Source organism: Erinaceus europaeus, chromosome 19 (genome assembly GCF_950295315.1).
Source record: "Erinaceus europaeus chromosome 19, mEriEur2.1, whole genome shotgun sequence".
Classification (NCBI taxonomy): domain Eukaryota; kingdom Metazoa; phylum Chordata; class Mammalia; order Eulipotyphla; family Erinaceidae; genus Erinaceus; species Erinaceus europaeus.
In genome coordinates, this window is record NC_080180.1 from 33,410,287 (window position 1) to 33,419,606 (window position 9,320).

At 46.0% G+C, this 9,320-nt stretch overlaps 1 long non-coding RNA gene across 1 annotated transcript; it reads left to right on the plus strand.

Annotated features, from left to right (window-relative positions):
* The first annotated feature begins 207 nt into the window (after positions 1-207).
* LOC132534732 (uncharacterized) lies at positions 208-7,495 on the plus strand. The gene is made up of 3 exons (XR_009546441.1): positions 208-478; positions 969-1,033; positions 5,896-7,495. It is a non-coding gene; the product is annotated as an uncharacterized LOC132534732 (long non-coding RNA).
* The last annotated feature ends 1,825 nt before the right edge of the window (positions 7,496-9,320 follow it).

The window sequence follows — 9,320 nt, forward strand, 5'->3', positions numbered from 1 at the left end:
CACTATCTGACCACAACTCACAAAGGACTCCATGCAAAAGCATGAGATAAAATTGTCTACAGGAACCCAACCCAGATAGCAAATTCATGAGCAAACACTTGCTGTTTTAAGTCGCTGTGTTTTGGCAAGGGTTGAGGAGGTTGTAACACTGGAAAGACAAACTAAAACACCTGCTAAAACTGGCTTGCTTTTTTGTTTGTTTTTTCCTACAGCATGACCCAAATGTGCTTTGACACTAATAAGACTCTCTATCCCTTCTCTATCTTAACAAAAGCCTGTCTTACTACCCTAGCTTGGAGACTCCCAGGAAGGAGTAGAGATAAGTGTTCCTCCCATCTCAGCAAAGGAGGGAAGAAGAAAATGAAAGCAACCTATTTCTGGAAGCATTGAACAAGGACTCTAAATATAGTCAGCATCACTTTGGGTGCTGAAGGAACTCAAAGAGAGATATGGCTGTCACCATGGCACTTATTCTCAGGTGAGTGAAGACTCATAAGCCAGGGCCGGGTGGTGGCGCACCTGGTTGAGCGCACATGTTACAATGCGCAAAGACCCGGGGAGCCCCTGGACCCTACCAGCAGTGGGGAAAGCTTTGCAAGTGGCTGGAGAGGAAAGTCAAATGTGGGGCCAGGATTTTGGAAGCAGCATGGTTCCACATGAAGCTTTACCCATCCTGGCCAGCATCCAGGCATTCAGAAGGCCATTCTCCCTCTTGGGGGAGCCCCTGTGTCTGTACTAAGTCACTGACTCTTCTCTCCAGCCTTCTGCCTCTCTTTCCTGTGGAAAGGTGCCGCCCATCCAGCTCCTGTAGCTTCAGTCCCTCCAGGGCACTGTTGTCACTGCACCCACTCCACCCCACACAAAGGACAAGTCCTATCTGCAGACTGCCCCACGTAGGAGGAGCTTTTAAAACTATCCTCACCCTAAGGGAAACTAAACAACCAGTAACCCAAATTCCCAACTTGCAGGTGGAGAAATCGAGTCATGGAAATGACTTGCCGAGACATTCTCAACACTTCAGTGACTCAAAAAGGTAATCGCTGTGGCAGTTCTGGACTTCCTATTATGTTCCCACCATTATAACTACAGTCCAAGGGGCAGGGTGGTGGCACACCTGGTTGAGCGCACATGTTACAATGCACAAGGACCCAGGTTCAAGCCCCCAGTCCCTACCTGCAGGGGGAAAGCTTTGCAAGTGGTGAAGCAGTGTTGCAGGTGTCTATTTCTCTCCCTCTCTGTCACCCCTACCCTCTGAATTTCTGGCTGTCTCTACCCAATAAATAATCACAGATAATTAAAAAAAAATTTAAAAAAACACAAACTACAGTCCTGGAACCCAGAAGTGGGTCAGAGGTAGAGTCCCTGAGTTCAACTAACCTTACAGCATAACAAAGAGAGAAGATCATAAATGTCAGAATAGTGATCCATCTGCTTGTCCGTCTATCTATCTCCCTCACACACATAGAAAATAAAATTTATTTATTTCTCTTTATTTTAAGATAGAGGCAGAGCTAGTGAGAGAAACCGCGGCCTTGGGGGCTGGGCTCCAAACCTGGATCACACACATGGCAAAGCAACATACTAACCAAGTGAGCTATTTCATTTGCCCTTAAAAAATGTTTTTTAAGTATGTTAAAGTTTCAATCCCAAACTCTACACAAACGTGCAAATCAAGGAATTTTGGCTGAAAATAATCAGAATAGCTCTACCCTTGAGAGAGAAACCTAGTGTGTGTGTGTGTGTGTGTGTGTGTGTGTGTTCTCGCTCTGATGCAATCAGTGTCAGGAAATTCCTTCTGTTGTGAAATTTAAGAACCCCAACAAAGAATAAACAAGCCTTAAATCTCAAAGCAGGCTCAGTCTGTAAGTCGAGAGCATTCGGGAAACTCATGGTCAGTCTGGTCAGGTCCCTCCTGGACCTTTGGACCTGTCTTTCCTTTGACCCTTTGCCTCTCTTGGCTGCCTTTGTAAAACTCTAAGCAAAGGGGAGCTTTCCCCAGTGCCAGGTTCCAGCCCCAGCAGGTTATTAGAGTATCCTGAATGAGAGACAAGTGAGTTGATGTTGAATCAAGCTCAGGCAGACATCTCTGTCATACTTAAGCAGAACTTTATTTTTATAGTCTCATAAGGCTTAGATCATTAAAACAAAAATCACCAAGGCTTTAGTCACTAATACAAAAATCACCAAGGCTTTGATTATTAAAACAAAAATCACCAAGTAAGAACAGCACAGGTAGGGAACACCTCCTGCTTTATGGAACATTCACATTCCAGGGACACTTTTCTCCCTAGAGATCACATCACAGTTTCTATGTTTTTTGTTATTCCTGTACCTGTGTGCTAGGCAGATGTCATATTGATTAAGATTAATATCCTACCTGTATGTTTATGCCATTCTCTTGCCCCTATGCATCAGAAGCCAATGGTTCATAGAAAGTTCAAGCTTGTGGTCTGGGAGGTGGCACAGCGATAAGGCTTTGGTCTCTCAAGCATGGGGTCCTGAGTTCGATCCCTGGCAGCACATGTGCCAGAGTGATGTCTGGTTCTTTCTCTCTCCTCCTATCTTCTCATGAATAAATAAATAAAATCTTTAAAAAAGAAAAAGAAAGTTCAAACTTGTTATGTTTCTAGGGGCCTTAAACAAATTGAGCAGCCCATTTTTCATAAAATCTGTCTTATTATTTGATCAAGGAGTTTTGTTTTGTCCCTTACTGAGAAGGCACCAAGGTGGTGCTGACCTCCTCTCCATAAAGTTAGACTCTCTAGCTGGGATCCATCTACTGTGTATGCTCACTATGTGACCTAGGTTCTCCTGTACTATTCCTGCATAAGGAAGTGGGAGCATAGTGGTGGGTGGTAGATTAAAAGGCCCATTGTATCTAGGCAGGTACCATAACTTTCCATTTATTAATTATGCTATGTAAGGTGGCCCCTTCACTGTGGGAACCACCAATATTTCTCACCAATATTTGCCCTATACATGGCAAAAGGGGAGATGATTTCAGTTTGGCCTAGAGAGTCCAGCCGTGCTGAACTTCCTGTGAAGCTGGTACCTGCGCTACCCCAGCTAACACCTTCCTCTTCCTCCTCGGTAGAGCCACATGCTGGGAATCATAACAGTTTCTCGGCTGTTGTGATCATGCACAACAGTGAGTTATTGTCCCAGGTAGAGTTGGGGACCGCAAGGTTCAGAGCGACTACCTGGGCCAGGTCACAGGCTGGGAGCACCTGCAAAGCACAAGGCCACACAGCGGCCTCTGCCACACCCCTCCTGGGCCTTGCAGGTCGCGTCCTCCGCCTCCATCACGTCAGCCCCTCTGCCTTCAGCGCTCAGGTCTCCTCCGAGGGTCGCCCCGGCTCCACCCAGAGGTTCGGTGCCCGCTGTGGCTGCCACAGCGCCGGCTCCTCCCGGTGCTCACATGCCCGCTGCACTTGCCACAATCGCCTCCATTACGCCCAGTTTGGGGTCCTTGAGACACCAGCCACCCCTCCAGCCAGTGCCCGGGACACCCCAAAATCTGGGTCCAGGGAAGGGCGACAGCTGTGAGAGCCCCGGAGTAAAATGCCACCGCATGACCGGAAAACGGGGGGCGGGGCTGCCAAACCGGGGACCGGGTGGAGGGCAGGGGGCTGGGGCTGGGGCTGGGACCTCTCGCCGGTCTTATCGACCCCTTCCTTAGCTCTGGCTCCGCCTGGGCCCTAAAGGACCCGCCTTGACTCACAGGACACCAGGTCCCCCACGGGACGAGAACCTCTCCTGCGGGGCTGCACCCCAAGTCCACAGGTCCCTCCTCCCTCCTTCCTCCCAGCCAATCAGATCTCACGCCCCCGCCCCCTTCCGGCTGGACCCCAGACCTGCGGAGACCCGGGCAGAGAGGCTTTAGGGTGGCAGGAACCAAGGCAGACGGGATCAGCTGAGGACACCCCCAGTCAGCCACATCAGGGCCATAGAGTTCATGTTGCTCTTGATTCACTTTTTATTTTTTTTTAGTATTTATTTTCCCTTTTGTTGCTCTTGTTGTTTTTCATTGTTGTTGTAGTTGATGTCGTTGTTAGATAGGACAGAGAGAAATCGAAAGAGGAGGGGGAGACAGAGGGGTGAAAGAAGACACCTGCAGACCTGCTTCACTGCCTGTGAAGTGACTCCCCTGCAGGTGGGGAGCCAGGGTTTGAACCGAGATCCGTAAACCGGTCCTTACGTTTTGCGCCACCTGCGCTTAATCCGCTGCACTACCACCGGGCTCTCCAGGTTCACTTTTTTAAATAGACCAAAAAAAGAGAGAGAGAGAGACTCCTACTGCTCCCTGGTTTGATTGTGAAGCTTCCTCCTTGCAGTGAAGACCAGGGGCTTAAACCCAGGTCCTTGTACATGGTAACAAACTCTCAACCCAGTATACCACCACCTGGCCCAAGGATCATCTTTCATATTTGTTTTGCACTTGTCAGTCATGTTTAACTGATCAGTATGTCTTGCTGTCTCTGCTTCCAGAATGTATCCAAGTGACTATTCCCTCCATCACTTCTGTTACCACCAACTCCTTCCACAGTTAGAACTGCCTAACATAAAGGAAGTGCACAACTAGTGTTGTTGGATAAATCATAAGATGGTAAAATATGGGCCAGGCAGATAGCATAATGGGTATGTAAAAAGACTCTCATGTCAGAAAAGAAAACACAAAGTAGAACCTGAACTGGAACTGGCGTATTGCAGCAAAGTAAAAGACTCTGGGTTGGGTGGGTGGGGAGAATACAGATCCAAGAAGGATGTCAGAGGGCCTAGTAGGGGTTGTATTGTTATATGGAAAACTGGGAAATGTTATGCATGTACAAACTATTGTATTTACGGTTGAATGTAAAACATTAATTCCCCAATAAAGAAATTTCAAAAATTAAAAAAGAAAAAAAGACTCATGCCTGTGGCTCCAAAGTCCCAGGTTCAATCCCCTGCACAACCGTAAACCAGAGCAAAAAAAGAAAGAAAGAAAAAAGAGAGATAGAAAAGATAAAGGAAGGAAGAAATAAAGGAAGGAAGGAAGAAAAGAAGAAAGAGAGAAAGAAAGAAAGGGAGGAAGGGAGAGAGAGAAAGAAAGAAAGAAAGAAAGAAAGAAAGAAAGAAAGAAACAACGGGCCTAGCCCTACTAGAAAAATAAGTGGGGAGTCCGACAGTAGTGCAGTGGGTTAAGAGCATGTGGCGCAAAGCCCAAGGACCTGGTAAGGATCCCAGTTCAAGCCCCCAGCTCCCCACCTGCAGGGGAGTTGCTTCACAAGCGATGAAGCAGGTCTGCAGGTGTCTGTCTTTCTCTCCCCCTCTCTGTCTTCCCCTCCTCTCTCCATTTCTCTCTGTCCTATCCAACAATGATGACATCAATAACAATAATAATAACTACAACAATAAAACAACAAGGGCAACAAAAGGGAATAAATATTTTTTTAAAAAAGTGAAGAAGGGAGTCGGTCGGTAGTGCAGCGGTTTAAGCGCACGTGTCGCAAAGTGCAAGGCCAGCTTAAGGATCCCGGTTCAAGATCCTGGTTCGAGCCCTGGCTCTCCACCTGCGGGGGAGTCTCTTCACAGGTGGTGAAGCAGGTCTGTAGGTGTCTTTCTCTCCCCCTCTCTGTCTTCCTCTCCTCTCTCCATTTCTCTCTGTCCTAACAACGACGACATCAATAACTACAACAATAACTACAACAACAATAAAAAAACAAGGGCAACAAAAGGGAAAATAAATAAAAAGAAAAAAAAGTGAAGTCAGATGGGGAAATAACGAAGGAAAATTTATACAGATACTAACCATGAAATGTCCAGCATGAAGACCCCCAATCTCATCTGCTGTACTCTTACCTTCAGGCTCCTGATTATTAAACAATTTGTTCTGCTTTATATCTTAATGCTTTCCAGCCACCAAGTTGCAGATGCCACCCTGATGCCAACTTGACTTCCCTGAGCAGAGGACTTCACCACCTCCCCAGAGCCCTATTCCACCAGGGAAACATAGAAACAGGTTGGAGGTATGGATCAGCCTGTCAACGCCCATGTACAGCAGAGAAGCAATTACATAGAAGCCAGGCCTTCCACCTCCTGCACCCCATAAAGATCTTTGGTCCATACTCCCAGAGGGATAAAGATTAGGGAACCTCCCAATGTAGGGAAGAGGATATGGAAATCTGGTGGTGGGAATTGTATAGAATTGTACTTCTCTTATACCACAATCTTGTGATAATTATTAAATCACTTAAAAAAAAGAAAATATATCCTGTCTCCTCACTAGAATCAAAGAAGCACAAAGATGATAATGAGATATTATCATTTGCAATTCAAAACAGCCAAGATTACAAAGAATGCACAGGTTAAAAGGCAGAGACAATAGCCACCTGCCAGAGTATAAATATGGAGAGACTAGCTCTTTGATGACTTGCCAGTGAGCCTGTACTTGGAACAGTCCTGCAAGACAGATTAACTAATTGTCGAAAGCAAGGGAATCAGAGCAAGGACTCGCTCGGAGAGTGTGTTGGGGTTAAGCAATAATTTTTTTTTTTTTTTTTTTACTTATTTTAGATGCCAGAGAAAGGTCACACAACTCACACAACACATAGTCAACCCGATACCTTCTCCTTACTTAATAGCTGTTTTCAGGTAAGGCTCATGACTTAGTCACCACCCACCGTGTTGCCCGGAAGGAGGTACTTTGTCTGCTGGCATGACTAGATGTGTGAGGGCCCCTGGAGGCTGGGGAAGCGGTTACTTAGCCTAGCCGCGTGTGCTTTTAAGTTTTTTGCATCATTGGCAGCATCCTGGTCAGTAACGCTGGAAGTGCTTCATCCAGATGGTTTCTGAGCCTTTACTTATACTTAACTTGGCTCTGGTTTTAAGGTTACATTTCCATTGGCCACAGGTTCGGGCTTACGTCTTATCCTATGCATATATGTCTCTGTCTTTATCACACTATGCAGGCGCACTATGGTTCCTATAGTTACTAGAGTTACATATTCACTACACTGTTACTTTTCTATTTTCTTTTAACTTATTATTATTATTTATTTTCTCTTTTGTTGACCATGGTGTTTTGTATTTTTGTAGTTATTATTATTGTTGTTGATGTCGTTCGTTGGTGGATAGGACAGAGAGAAATTAAGAGAGGAATGGAAGACGGAGAAGGGGAGAGAAAGATAGACACCTGCAGACCTGCTTCACCACCTGTGAAGCAACTCCCTTGCAGGTGGGGAGCCGGGGCTCGAACCGGGATCCTTCAGCCGGTCCTTGCGATTTATGCCATGTGCACGCTTAACCCGCTGCGCTACCGCCCAACTCCGCTAATGTTACTTTTCAAGTCATGTTCCACCAGCTGAGCAAAGTTTCATAAAGAACTGACTTGAGAGCCTAGCTCTTACTCAAATGAAATGAGGGAGAAGAATGAGTGAGTGGGGAAGTGGCAGAAGTTGAAAAGCAAGATGAGAAAACACTAAACAGACTTGGAATGAAGTTGTTGTATTGCACAAAAGTAAAAGACTGGGGTGGGTGGGGCAAGGAGGGTTCACATCCTAGAACATGATGGCAGGGTAGGGGGCTGGCTGTATTGTTATGGGGAAAACTGGGAAATGTTATGCATTTACAAACTATTGTATTTACTATTGGCTGTGAAACATTAATCCCCTAATAAAGGATAAAATAAAAGAATAAGTGAGGAAGAGATAACTGTATGAAGGCCCGGAAGGAAGGAAGCATGGTACCTTTAAGGAGGGTAGTACCCTGTTGAGTTCCCTCTCACAAGCCAAGGTCAACCTGAATGTCAACTTCCTCCCCCAGCTTCTATCAACATTTAAATTCTGGGTGGGAGTAGATAACATAATGGTTATGCAGAGAGACTCTTCTGCCTGAGGCTTCAAAGTCCCAGGTTCAGTCCCTCATACCACCAGAAACTGGAGCTGACCAGTGGTGTTCTGGTAATAAAAACAAAAGTAGTAAGACCCAAATTCTCACCGTCTCACTGTGTTTTCTCTAAATGACTGTGTTTAACATAGTCTGAAAAGAAGTTTTTCTTTCTTTTTTAATTTTTTAAAAATTATCTTTATTTATTTATTGGAGAGAGCCAGAAATCAAGAGGGAAGGGGGGACAGAGAGGAAGAGAGACACCTGCATCACTGCTTCACCATTCGTGAAGCTTTCCTCCTGCAGGTGGGGACTGGGGACTTGAACATGAGACTTTGTACATTGTAACATGTACACTCATCCACATGTACCACCACGCCCCCCGGTGACCCCCCCTTTTTTCATTTTCTTTTTTGTTTTTTACCAGAGCACTGCTGAGTTCTGGTTTATGGTGGTGTGGGGGATTGAACCTGGGACTCTGGAGCCTCAGGCAAAAGAGCTGTTTGTATAACCATTATACTATCTGTCCCGCCCTCTTTTTCTTTTTTTCTTATTTACAAAATAGATTTAAGTATCTATTGATGCATTTGTTTTCTTCCCTCACTCAACAAGAACAGGAGTTTGGCCTTTATTTATTTCCATGGTGGTTGTTGTAAGCCACTGAAGGAGTTTGAGAAGAGATTGTTAGGGAAAAGTTAGGGCCAAGAGGCCCTTTCTCCCCCATCTCTCTTAATTTCTCTCTGTCCTATCCAATAAAGTGGAAAAAATGGCCACCAGAGGCAGTGGATTTGTAGTGATTGCACTTCTTCTTCTAGCATTTGCCCTTCTTCCGTAGCCAGACAACAGCATCAGGTTGAGCCTGATGTAAAGTTTCGAGATCTCCTTTGAATCTGGAGAGGTGGCAGTCGTTGACTATGTGGGTCATAGTCTGTCTGTAGCCGCAGGGGCAGTGCAGGTCATCTCTGGCTCCCCAGCTATGGAACATAGCGCACGGGCTATGGCCTGTTAGATTGAGGAGGTTAAGGAGGGCCCAATCATAACATGCTAGGTCAAAGCCGGGTTGACGCTTGCAGGGGTCTGTGATGAGGTGTTTGTTCTTTACCTCAGCTGACTGCCAACTCTGTTTCCAAGAGTCTGGAACAGAGAAGTTCAGTGTAGGCATAGGGGACCAGATTGGGTGACAAGACGTCAAGCGTTGGACAGGGTGGGCGAAGATATCCGCGTATATTGGCAGGTCCGGTCGAGCGTAGATGTGGGAAATTAACTTAGATGATGCCGCATCCTGACGAATATCTGGCGGGGCGATGTTGCTAAGAACTGGCAGCCATGGAACCGGGGTGGAACGGATGGTTCCAGAAATTATCCTCATGGAGGAATATAATTTGGAATCGACCAAGTGGACATGGGGGCTACGGAACCATACTGGGGCACAGTATTCTGCAGTGGAATAGCATAAT